Below are 13,789 nucleotides of genomic sequence, written 5' to 3' on the forward strand. Positions count from 1 at the left end.
GTCACTGACAAGGTGCGCGATGCAGTACGAGACCAAACGCGATTTATGTATATATACACACTTTCAAATTAATAAAATAAAAAAAAACTAAATGAATGTATTCAATTATATTTTTTACATTTACATATTTATTTTCTATCAATGATATAAAATATCCACACATACATATATATATATATATATATACATGTATATATATATATATATGTATGTGTATGTGTGTGTGTGTGTGTGTGTATATATATATATATATATATATATCCTAAATATTGGATATTTTATCAAATACAATAATTAAAAATATATATAAACACACACTGTATCTATGCAATTCTTTGCCATTTTATTGATTTTTAATTTATTTTAATATAAATGCAAAATACATACAGAATATTTTCAGTACACTCCTTTTTGTTAAGAATTTTTTTTATATAAATTTAAAATGTATTTTATTTTGCAAATTATCTATGTAGATATTTGAATGTATTACATAATTTTACATGTCTGTCTGACAGCCTTTTTAATATATTGGATTTTTTTTTTTTTTATTCTTTTAAAAAATATCCAGTATTTTGGATTCAACAGCTTTTTCTCGAAAGGGAAAATCATGCGAACAAGATGGTGTCATCAATATCATGATGGTTTTCTACAAAAAGAAAGCCTGTAAACTCTAAATGTGTTTATCTGCTAAAAGTTTTTGCAGTTAAAGCCAGAGCTGGCTGTTTCTCTGAGCTTAACCATTGTTGTGTTCAGTATGAATGAGAGTCCATGAACGGTCCGCTGAGACTCGCTCTGACTGACAGAAGCGTGGAGGTTTGTGAGAGAGAACGACCTCCCACTGCACCCCTCTGACTCCTAATTTATAGCCCACCATCCATCTTGCCTGCAGTTTCACGCTCCTAAGCATGACATGTACTGCGATCACATGATGTCTTCAGTCAGTCCACGCCTCAAGGCTGCCGTCGGGCCAGTCGGGAGCAGCATCAAGGTGCTCTTGCTGTTTGTCATTGATTCGCTCTTATTTTTGTATGGCTCTGTTTGGAAACGCAGCGAGTTGCCTTGCATAGACAGCTGCCTGATCACGTCAGAACTGAAATAAACTTGAGATGATTTGAAACACTGATCTGTGAGCTCTTCTGGTGCTCAGTGAGATGAAAAGCTGCACATCTGTACCTGCAACCTTCATAACATCTGTGGAGTTAGAGAGGATTTGATGACTAATGAGCCTAAAAGAAGCCACATGTAAATAATAGACTAACAACACCTAGAATATAGATAAGAGCTACAGTTAACATTTCTCTCACTTCATCATCGTTGATTTCAGCTTGTTGCAATGCATTCTGGGATTGCATTCTCCCTGGAGGATATTTGTGATGTTTTTGTTCGATTTTGACTGAACGGGCGTCTTAGAAGTCATCATAATGCTGCAGATTATTTTTTGGAGTGTGTTTTAAACGCTCCCTGTGGATATATACACCTCTCTAAATGCCGAATGAGAATAAAACTGACTTTAGTGAGTAAATAAAATAACGATGCTCAGCAGTGACTGGTAACTTTAAGCAAGTATTTATTTAGGTGGATTTCAGTAATTTTAATGCCACAAAAAAAGAAAGATTTGCATAGTTACTGACTACTGTTGAGCGTCTCGATTTTATTTACAGTGAATATTGCATGCTTCAGTCTTGGAGCATTATAACAAGTACAAATACATTAGCACAGTATTGAACCTGATTTCAAGGTTGTTTCATCCATAATGTCTAAAATATATGCAAGGATATGCTCTATTTACTTTCTTAAGCACATTCCTGGTCTTCATGTAAATCATTCATCACAAGTGCACATCAATCCAAAGCGAAAAAAAAAAGTTTTTACCCTCCAGTCAAGGCAAACATCATAGGTCATTAGTATTAAAGCAGTTAGTTATCATTATTGTTTATAATTGCAGATAGATACACTACCATTCAAATGTAAACTTCATTCTTAGAGCGTTTTAGTGAGTTTAGCACAGTAATGAACCTGATATCAAGGTTGTTGCATCCATAATGTCTAAAGCATTTACTTCTATATATTATTATTTTAAAGGCAGCATGAATTTAAAAGTGTCTTTGTTTACGTTCCTAATGCACATTCCTGGTCTTATTGTGAATGATTCATTAGTGCATGTTATTCCAAAGAAAAAAGACACACTTTTCTCCATCTAATTAAGGTCTGATCACTTAGGTTATTATGTAAGCATTTAGTGATTACTGTTGTTTATTCAAATCAATTCAAGTTTGTTTGTTTGTTTGTATAGCGCTTTTCACGATACAAATCGTTGCAAAGCAGCTTTACAGAAAATTAAAGCTTTTATAAGTAGGATTAGATGCACTGCCCAAAGTTAAGGTCAGTAAGATTTATTTTATTTATTTGTTTTGTTTTGTTTTGTTTTGTTTTGTTGCCAGCAAAGAGAGAGATGTGCATAACGTTACCGGGCAGCGTTGAGCATCTTTATTATATTTACAGTAACTCAGCAAAGAGAGAGATGTGCATATCGTTACCGGGCAGCGTTGAGCATCTTTATTATATTTACAGTAACTATTGAATGCATTGCATGCATTGCATTCTTCATTCTAAGATCATTTTAGTGCGTACAAGTACATTAGCACACTATTGACCCTGATATCAAGGTTATGCATCCATAATGTCTAAAAGTATATGCTTTAAAGTCCGCATGAAATTAGTATCGACTCTGTTAACTTTCTTAATGCACATTCCTGGTCTTATTGTGAATAATTCATTAGTGCATATTAATGCAAAGAAAAAATAGATTATTTTTACCATCCAATCAAGCCCAAAATCATCTGATTACTTGGGTAATAATCTAATTACTGTAATTACTGATTACTGTGTTTGTAAAGAGGGTAGATACAGTACCATTCAAAAGTTAGGGTCAGTAAGATTTATTACTTTTTTTTAATGCCAGGCGTGCATAAAGTTACCAGGCATCTCCATTTTATGTACAATAAATATTGCATGCATACTTTATTCTTTACTGACTACAAATACAATACAATACAATACAATACAATACATGTTTATTGTCGACCATGGTTGAAATGTGTCTTTGACCACACCAGCGAAAACCAAATACACATACAGACACATACTACAAAACACATAAAAACCATCATACTGAATCACATAGCTTTTTGATTAATAAATCCGATTGCAGCAGGTACAAAAGACCTTTTATAAATATTTGTCTTTGCTCTAGGCATTAAAAATCGTCTCCCAGAGGGCAATAAAACAAACTGATCACACAGAGGATGAGTTGGGTCTTTTAATATACACTCCGCTTTCCCAACACATCTTGAGGTGTAAACCTCACCCAACTTACTCTGTGGTCTGCCAATGATTTTACTAGCTATATTAGTGACTCTTGCCAGATTATTTTTCTGCTTGCAATTAAGATGCCCATACCATGAAGTTAAATTATAGGTCAGCACACTCTCTACCAATGATTTGTAGGCAATCTCCAATATGTTTAGACCTACTGATTCTCCGTATTAGGAATAGACGTTGCATGCATTTAAAAAAATATATATTATTAGTGTTATCCACAAAACTCAGTTTACTGTCTGTATATGTGCCAAGATATTTAAAATTATCAACAATCTCAACCGGGTGACTCTCTATCATTACAGGCACAACTGCAACATCTTGCCTAGTACGACTGATAACTAATTCCTTGGTTTTATTTATATTTAATACCAGTGCACTATTATTACACCAGCCCAGGAGTTCTTCAGCATATTTCATATATTCAACAGACTCATTTATATCACCTTTTTGGAGAAGACCTACCAAAGCCATATCATCTGCATACTTAAAAAGTTTAAAATTAGAATTGTGAATCATAAAATCATTAATATACAGTGAGAATAATACAGGTGATATTACACTTCCTTGAGGGGCCCCCGTATTAACAGTGCATTCATCTGACAGCTGACCATTATACCATACCCTCTGAGTACGGGACAACAAAAAGTCCTTAATCCACAAAACCAGGTACCTGTTGACACCAATGGATATTAACCGTTCTAACAAAATATCAACCCTCATTGTGTTAAATGCTGATGTAAAATCTAAAAATAAAATTCTGGCATATGCATTTGACTTTTGTAAATGATAAGTTACAAAATCCATCATAGTTAACACAGCATCATCAGTGCCCCTATTTCGTCTATATGCAAACTGCAGAGGATCAATACTTGAACCAACAGATGACATTAGATGTTTGACAAGAGTCCTTTTCTATAGTTTTACATACCACAGAAGTTAAAGCTATAGGGCGAAAATCATTCACAGTATGAACTGAAGGCCCCTTTGGTACTGGGATTATCACACTTTCTTTCCATACGGAAGGTACAGTTCCAGCTTGCAACAAAGCCTGGAATAGCCTTGTCAATACACATTTCAACTGGTGACAGCAGCTCTTTAACACTTTACCACTAATACCATCAGGCCCCCCAGCTTTACCAGGTTTTATCTTAGAAATGGAAGCGACCACATCCAACTCCGTCAAATTAATAGGGGAGCAATCCTACCCATCATAATATTCAGACCATCCCACGCTTGCCGAACATTGCCTGTTGTAAAATTTCCCTCAATCTTATTCTTATAATGTAATTTAGCTTACCTCAATTTACCCCTTACAACTCTTTTACACTCTCTAAAAGTAATAAAATCACCACTACAAAAAACTCTTTTTATCATTCAGACACAATTTCAAGTCTTTAGAAACCCATGTCTTATTATTAGGAAAAATTCTGACCGTTTTGGTCCCAATCACGTTTTTCTCACAAAACTGTATATAAGATGAGATTGTGTCTGTTATTTCATTCATATCGTTTCCAGTATTAAAAAACAAGTCCCAATCCGTGTCATCAAAACAGTCTTGGAGCTGCTCAACAGAATTATTCGTCCATACCTGAATGTCCTTAGTGACCACTGCTTGCTGCTTAAGTTTGCTTCTATATTTAGGCAGCAGATTGTCCCAAAGGCGGCCGACACAAGGTTTTATATGCGTCGTTAACATTTCCATAGCAACAGTCCAAGGTGCGGGTGGATCGAGTTGGGCAAGTTACATATTGCTGCAAAGAGGGTAAATAATCAGACAAACTACACATGTTAAAATCTCCTAAAATAAAAACCGACTGTTCGGTAGACTGAGAGAGAGAGCGCAATTATAGCTCTCTGCTAATCTTTCAGCAGCTATTTCCATATTCGGACCAGCAACGTAAGTCAGAATAATAGTTATTTGGCCGAATTCTCTCGGCAAATAAAAGGGTCTAAAAAATACAATAGCACAGTAATGAACCTGATATCAAGATTGTTGCGTTCATAATGTCTAGAGCTTAAAGTATATCTAGGCATTGCATATATTATTTCAAAGTCGGCATGAAATTAAAATGGACTTTATTTACTTTCTTAATGCACATTCCTGGTTTTATTGTGAATGATTCATCAGTGCACTTTAATCCAAAGAATCAGTGGTAGAGCATTGCATTAGCAGGTCATGGGTTCGATTCCCAGGGAACACACATACTGGTAAAAAAAATGTATAGCCTGAATGCACCGTTAGTCGCTTTGGATAAAAGCGTCTGCTAAATGCATAAATTATTAAATTAAATTATTTATTTTTGAATGCTACAAAAAAGAAAGACTAGCGTGAAGTTTCCAGCCACTGCTGAGCATCTCCATTGTATTTACAATAAATGTTGCATGCATTCTTAAAGCATTTTAGTGAGTAAAAGTACTGAGCCTAATAGCAAGATCATTGCATTTTTAATTTCTGAAATATGCCTGAAGTCAAGCTCCATGGCAGACTGCTTGTGTTGAGACAGCTGTATTTAGTGGGTGAAGGCATTCTCATTTTGATGGTATTATACACAAACACAGCTTGTGTACAGCACCACATGTTCACACCGGCTCATCAAATGTCATATTTGTGCATTGAATCCTGGTGCTAATCGTGGTGGCTGTGGCGTCTTGAAATACCACACCCCTCGAGTCCAGCCCTCCGACGGCAGCGCGGACGCTGATTATTCTGACGGCGTGCTCCGTTCAAGCCCAATCAGCAACACTTACTGTTTAATTGCTCTTTGATGATGGATTCCGGTCGTAAAGCCACAGTCTCACACTTTGAGCTGTCGTTCTATGTCTTTAGCTCTGGAATTACTGTAGGAGAGGGAGTGAAAACAAGGGGCAGAGGGGTGAGCAGCGGCTCTAGAGAGTTTATTTTCTCTGTCATGCAGTCATGACTTGGCACTCTCACAATGCAGCATGACACTTGCTAAAGCCAAATGCTCGTCTGCTCCAATTAAAGTGCTAAATCTGAACTTGAATGTGATCTGTCTGTAATGGGCATATTATGTAATCATTAACCAAAAAGGAAATATTGCTTTGATTATCGCTGTTCAGCTAAAAACTTCATCAACATGGATCACCAAGTATATGCTATAAAGTCGGCATTAAATTAAAAAACTCTATGTACTTTCTTAGTGCACATTCCTGGTATTAATGTGAATGATTCATTGGTGCATGTTAATCCAAAGAGGAAAAAATGCTTTCTACCATCCAATCAAGGCAAAAATCATAGTGATTACTGTTGTTTTTAATTAAGGTTAGTTACACTGCCATTTAGAAGTTTTGTTTTGTTTTGATTTGACTTGATTTTTAATTTAATATAATTTAATAATTATTTTATCTTAATGAGGGTTTGGTTTTTATTTATTTTATTTATTTATTGGTATTTAAAAAATATATATATTTTTTTTTTTTTAAATACATTTTTTATATTTAAAGAAATTAATAATTTTATTCAGCAAGTGACAGTAAAAACATGTATAATGTTAAAAAAATATATATTTCTTCTTTTAGACTTTATATTCCTCAAAGAATCCTTAAATCTGTATCACAATTTCCACAAAAATATGAAGCAGCAGTTTTCAAGATCGATAATAATAAGAAATGTTTCTTGAGCATTTTATTTATTTATTGGTATTTAAAAAATATATATATATTTTTTTTTTTAAATACATTTTTTATATTTAAAGAAATTAATAATTTTATTCAGCAAGTGACAGTAAAAACATGTATAATGTTAAAAAAATATATATTTCTTCTTTTAGACTTTATATTCCTCAAAGAATCCTTAAATCTGTATCACAATTTCCACAAAAATATGAAGCAGCAGTTTTCAAGATCGATAATAATAAGAAATGTTTCTTGAGCAGCAAATCAGCGTATTAGAATGATTTCTGAAGGATCATGTGACACTGAAGACTGGAGTAATGATGCTGAAAATTCAGCTTTGCATTACAGAAATAAATTACATTTTAAAATATATTAAAATAGAAAACACTTCTTTGAAATTGTAAAAATATTCCACAATATTACTGATTTTACTGTATTTTTGCACAAATAAATGTTGCATTGGTGAGCAGAAGAGACTTACGATTAAAAAATCTTACCAAGCCCTAATCCCTGATCCTGAATTTTGAGCAATAATAATGACGGTACGGAGCATGTTTTTTTCATAATGCTAATCATTTGGTTTTGTAATACTTTTGGTTTCATGAACATCTTTGAATGGTTCCCAGAGGAACAGACCAAAGTACGAGTAGTTGCTCTTGATTTTCCCTGTAAATGAATGGAGAGTGTCTCTGCGGTTGGCTCCTATAGGCAGTCAAAGCGAGGCCTATTGTGCCGTGTTGAGATAGAGCGTCCCACCGTGAAATCTCAACACACCATGGGATTAAAGAGCTGATAGCTTGCCGTCTGCTGCTGTGCCTTTATCTCTGCCGTACTTCCACTCCAACGAAGTGGATTTTCAGACCCCGTTGATCGCCAAAACGGCAAGACGGGACACAAATTACAGTATTTTTATTTTTAATTGGAGCTCTCTTTGTCTCTTGCCACTTAATAGACCTTAGTCAGGGTAATTTTTTGACAGGAATGCAAATGAGACTGTAAGGGACTGAAGTACAGTGTTTTCAATGGATCGCCCCATTGTTTAACAACTTAGTGTTTGTTCAGCTGAACTTTAAGTAGACAAAAACTTAATAAAAACAGTTTTGAAAGTTGTGAGTTGTGAAAATTACATGATCTAGGACCTATATACAGTTAGTGCCATAAGCCTCACAGCCTCTTTTTCATCCACATTAAATTCAATGCGACATCCAATCTAAAGTCCAAGGCCGTAACCATGTCTTGAACATTTTTTTTTTTTTTTAATGAAGCATAAAGAAAAAAAAAAAGTTTGGGCTTGTACTGCTGAGGTACAGTGGAGAAAAAATGAAGTTTAACCACTGATTCATTGCAGGTTCATTTTTCGGAAGTGAAAATAAAACGAACGTTTAGGCTGTTCAGAGTCAATTCTTTCTTTTGGGAGACAATACCTTTATTTATCGTGCAGCTGTCAAATATTAAATGTTTCACTACTTCCATCTCCCTTCACTCTCTTTCAGAGTTAAACTGACGCTTCGTGTCGCGTCTGGAATTCACGCTCTGCTTCTGTGAAAAATAAACCCCGCCTACTTTGATTTGATTGGCCATCTCAATCACCACATACTGTACATTATTGTTTCTCCTCTATGACCCGCCTTTCTGAAACGCATAGATTTTTACAAAGCTCATCGGTCTGAAAAAGCGAGGTGTGCTGTGATTGGCCAGCTATCCAGTGCGTTGTTATCCTAACAACAAACAGAGCGCTGCGTAATGGAGTGCAGCAGATCTGCAAGATTTTCAAATATTGGGGGGCACAGTTTGGCCGTTTCTATTTATTGGGGGGGGCTTGTCCCCGCTCAGTGTCTGTGATGGTTACGGCCCTGTTGAAGTCTATAGACTTCTTCTGTAACATCATCATAGCAGTGTCTTTATTCTCTAAAGCCCGTTGTGTGTTTTGTGGGGCCACAGCTTGGCATTTAATGGGCGTCTCTTGATCCGTTCGTTTCCCTTGTGTCAATGAACCGCTGCGGTTCGGCCAAACATGATAAAAACAGTCCTCTGCTGCTCAAACACTATTTATTTCCGGAAATTCAGCGTCTTTGATGGCTGTCTGTTCCAGTTGGTGCTGGAGTGGCTGCTGTAGTGTTTTCTTGTTTGTTTTGGTGCACATCATGAAGCCTTATGGAAAGACTAAGCAAACAGACTGTTTTTTTGGATCATTGCAGATGCGTAGTCGATCAAAACCATCCGTGTATCTCTGGATTTCATTGAATTTTGTGCTGTAGGAGAGGTGGAGATATGAACTGCGTTATCATAACAGATGGGAGAAATGGAGCATCTGTCTGTGTGTAAAGTTTAAAAACTAAAACTACAACCAACCAACACTGTGTATGTATGTATGTATGTATGGCAACATTTCTCATTTAATAACTAAAATAAAAAATGTAATAAAAATAAATAAAAACTATGTAGACATTAAAAAATAAAAATGTCAAACACACAACAAAATAAATATATAAAATGAGCTGGGGACATTTGATGTTGCCATAAAACCCTTTTTCTTTTCTGCTTGTGTCTAATTGAGGGTTTTTCAAGGAGGCTGTTCTAGGAAATCACATTAACTTTGGACTGATTTCCATTAACATTAGCTTATCATTCATGCTAAATTTATTCAGCTGATTTTTGTAAATAAATACTCTCAAATGCTCTTGACCTGTTAATGTAGGTGTTTGCTGTGATCTTTTAATCATAGTACACCTCAGAGCTCATTAAAAACGGCTTCAAAAGCAGAAAAGTTAATGTTTCAATTTTCCATCTAGTAATTTACTTCAGCATTTCATGTACAATACAAGTATATACAATCTTTTCTATAATAGTATTTTTTCCATTAACTTGTTTTTATATTTTGTGATAAAAATATGAGCTTGCCTCTGTCAAGGTTGCTGCCATGTTGCTAGGGTTTTATGAATGGTTGCTAGGGTGTTTTGGATGGTTACATCTTCGATAGCCTTTTAGATTATTATTATTTTATTTATTTATTTATTTTTTTTAATTGTGCTATTTATGAAAATGACACACATTATCATTACTCTGATGCAAAAAAAGAAAAATCATGCTCATTACACATTATTGTCAAAAGCGAGTGATGCTAGACTCTCATTACTGCATTACATTGATTTTTATTTAAATCTACATATTTTAAAAGTGATACAACATACACAGTGTGTGTGTGTGTGTGTGTGTGTGTGTGTATGTATATATGTATATACGTATATGTATGTGTATATGTGTGTTTTTTGTGTGAATATTTATTTATTTATTTATTTTATACATTATCATGGCAGTATGTTTTGTATCACCTTTAGAATATGCTGATTTATATTAAAAATTGTCATGCAGTAATGACAATCAAATACACAGACACACACACACTCCTTTCATTACAGTAATGTTATATATACATACACAATAGTTTGTTCTGTCCTCGAATCTGATTGGCTGAAAGGTCTTTCCAACCGTGTGTTACTATCCCAGTATCGCCACAGGAACCGTTTCACCGTTTGAAAAAAAATAAATAACGTCTATTTGAACATTTGCTTCGACGTTTTGGGAGATGTGAGCTCCAGGGCATCAGCGGGCATTCAGCGCTCATGAACCCACCGAGAGCAGCCTCACATCGGCCAGATCTTCTGGAATTTGCCACTGGCTCTGATGTCTCTATAGTGGTTAAACATAAGATATCATTCGTTTTCGGTAAATTTAACGAGCAGATTTGAATCCGTGGCGGAAGGAAGTAGTTCCGCATACAAAATGTTTAATAAGAAACTATGTGGTTGTGTCTTATTTATTTACACACTTGTACTGTTGTATAAATGCTCCAATTGTTGTATTAAAGCAATATCACAGCCATGATTATACAGAGTGATATCACATGGCTCATATATATTGCATAAGCTCTAAAATGATTATAGATGCATAACCATATTCCTCTGTAACCTGCTGTATTATTTTGAAGGAGCGAAAAGCGTTTATCACAATCAGTCTGACAAGATCAATGGGTCTCATAGGTGGAGGGAGAACCAGCTACAGGGTAAGGCTAAGAGTAGCCGAATATTAGTGTAAGCTATTAACTATGCACATCGTATACTCGTCTTTTTAGGCAAGTACCAGATATGGGTGTCATAAGATATTTTTAATACGACTGGATTTGTATTTAACTTGATCATAACTAATTATAACGAACAAAAAACTCCCGTTATAATCAGTGAAGCTGTCTATACACTGTTTGATGGATGAATCTCTTACTTACATCATACTAGTGATGTGACGTTCATGAACGATTCGTTCAATTTGAACGAATCTTTAATATTACTCAGGAACATCGAGTCGTCTCAGCTAGGGATTCGTTCGTGCATGCGTAACATCCTATTGGTTCTTTACAGGAAACAGAAATTATTAGGTCACCTCCCAAGTCTTCAGCTCTGAGCGGTTCGTTCTTTAGTCACGTGATGTGACAACAGTATTGGATACAGAAATTACTTAATAATTCCCAGCCTTCCCGTACAAACACGTTTACAGTCATGTGATGCGTTTCTGTTCTCAAATTGTAGCTTTTTTATTTCTTACAATTTATAAATTTGTGAATTTATGTCTTGATGGTTAACATTGAATGTGGTAATAAGAGTTGGTTAAGGCTTTAAACTTGATCAGTATGATGAGGAAAAATCACTTTGATAAAGCAAATATAATAACAATATACAGTTAATAATATGTAATGTCTGTGTTTGTTGTTAGATACTGAGCCGGGAATCGGGCACGTGACAAAAGAAAGAATGACTCAAACCCGAAGACTCGAGAGATGAACTAATCAATACTGTTTCCAGTACTGCATAGCCTATAGGCATGTGACGTGACAAAAGAACGAATAACCTGAAACTATGAATAAATCGTTTCTGTTTCTCATAATTTGGCTGAATTATAGTTTTTTTTCTTATTCGAAATGTTGTGCAAGTAGATGTGTTGTGGAATTTGGCTATTAACATGTAACATTTTAATTATATTCTGCTGAAATGAAAGAAATGACTTGAAAAAAGATTCAAAGATCCGAGTCCGTAAAATGATCTGAACTACCCATCACTACATCATACGTACATCTGCACTTTGTTGTTTATAATGAGAGAATTCGTGAGAGTGCAGAATTCAGCACTCACACTTATCAAATCTCTGTCGTATCAGTGATGACTCATCTGAACGCTTCTAATTGAGTTGTGTGTGTGATTTGTTATGATGCAACATACAGATGCAACAACAGATCTAAATGTAATGCTGCAATCGACACTTAATTTCATGTTAATTTTATTCGCGACAGCCGTAACGGATTTAGTTTCACTGACTGTGCAGCGGTATTTTGTCCCAAGCCCCCATTCATTTCCGACCCGTGGCCAGCCTTACATACGCTCCGCCTATGATGGGTCTCGTGTTTTGGACCGTAGATCAGCCGTCTACCTCTCAGATGAAGGAAAGTGATTATACAGCAGTGTCGGCCATGTATTTTAAGTCAGACATAATGTGGGAAGACACTGATCAGCGGCTCCCACCGGCAGATATACGGCCTTTACAGCAGAGCGGAGCGTCGCTCATAGAGAGAGCAGACGTAACCTTGACACGGGAGCAGGTCCAGAGCTGGATGGATTATATATAGAAAGGTCTGTGACTAGCCTTGTGTGCTTGTGGCCCGGCGTGACTCTCTAATCCCGTCTCTCACTGATGGATGGATGGCGATCTGCTCCAGTAATGATGCCAGACGCCCCTCAGGTCGCCCGCCCTCAGTACCCAGCAAATGATGATAGGGATGTGCACAACAAAAAATTTTTAAAAGCCAGTTGTCTTGAGAAAGCCTTGTGTTATTCATTCATATGGTGGTGCTACTGGTTTTGAGAGCATTTTCTCCCTGTTTTGGTCCTCTCCGTGCTGAAGGTGTCTTGCTTTCACCAAGACAAATGGAAAGGCCATCTGTCTTTTGGCTCTCTTGTTCATTGAAGTGCTCAAGAAATGAGTTTGTTTACAGGAGTTCCTGTGTTGTAACCTTGGCCCAGTTTATCACCGTTACCCGTCTTAATGTGATCAAACTTGCAACAGTGCTTTCACTACAGTTAGAGGTCACATTTATTGTGCATGTACAGTAAATGTTGCCTGTAAGAGTATTTGTTTTAGTCCCAAGATACTACTAGGATTTCTCAAGCTATTCGGATGCATCACGGTCTCATTCTTTGATATGAAAGTGTGTGTGTGTGTGTGTGTGTGTGTGTGTGTAAAGTCTATAGTCACCTTTATTTATTTTTTTTGACTTTCAACCATTAATAATGGTCATGCATGAGGTTTTGAAAGTCTGAGACCACATTAAATCATGGGTTTTAACCCTGGAAATAACCGTACAGTTCTAGGATTTTAAAATGTATAAAATACATTAAAAGATAACAATATTTACAGTTGAGGTCAAAAGTTTCAGAATCTGCAAAATATTAATTATTTTACCAAAATAAGAGGGATCATACAAAATGCATGTTACTGTTTATTTAGTACTGACCTGAATAAGATATTTCACATAAAAGATATTTACATATAGTCCACAAGAGAAAATAATAGTTGAATCACTGAGCTATATAGATCAGTGAGTTGAATCTATAAAAAGTTTACATCCCCTTGATTCTTAATATTGTGTTGTTAGCTGAAAGATCCACAGCTGGGTTTTTGTTTAGTGATAGTTGTTCATGAGTCCTTTGTTTATCCTGATCAGTTA

General features: G+C 35.6%; 1 protein-coding gene across 1 annotated transcript in view; it reads left to right on the forward strand.

The window, feature by feature from the left end:
• Positions 1-13,789, forward strand: part of LOC107678777 (kelch-like protein 29) — a 142,343-nt gene that overhangs the window by 101,655 nt on the left and 26,899 nt on the right. The gene's annotated exons all lie outside the window — the stretch shown is intronic.

This window comes from Sinocyclocheilus anshuiensis, unplaced genomic scaffold (genome assembly GCF_001515605.1).
Source record: "Sinocyclocheilus anshuiensis isolate Anshui unplaced genomic scaffold, SAMN03320099.WGS_v1.1 scaffold208, whole genome shotgun sequence".
In the NCBI taxonomy this organism is placed as follows: domain Eukaryota; kingdom Metazoa; phylum Chordata; class Actinopteri; order Cypriniformes; family Cyprinidae; genus Sinocyclocheilus; species Sinocyclocheilus anshuiensis.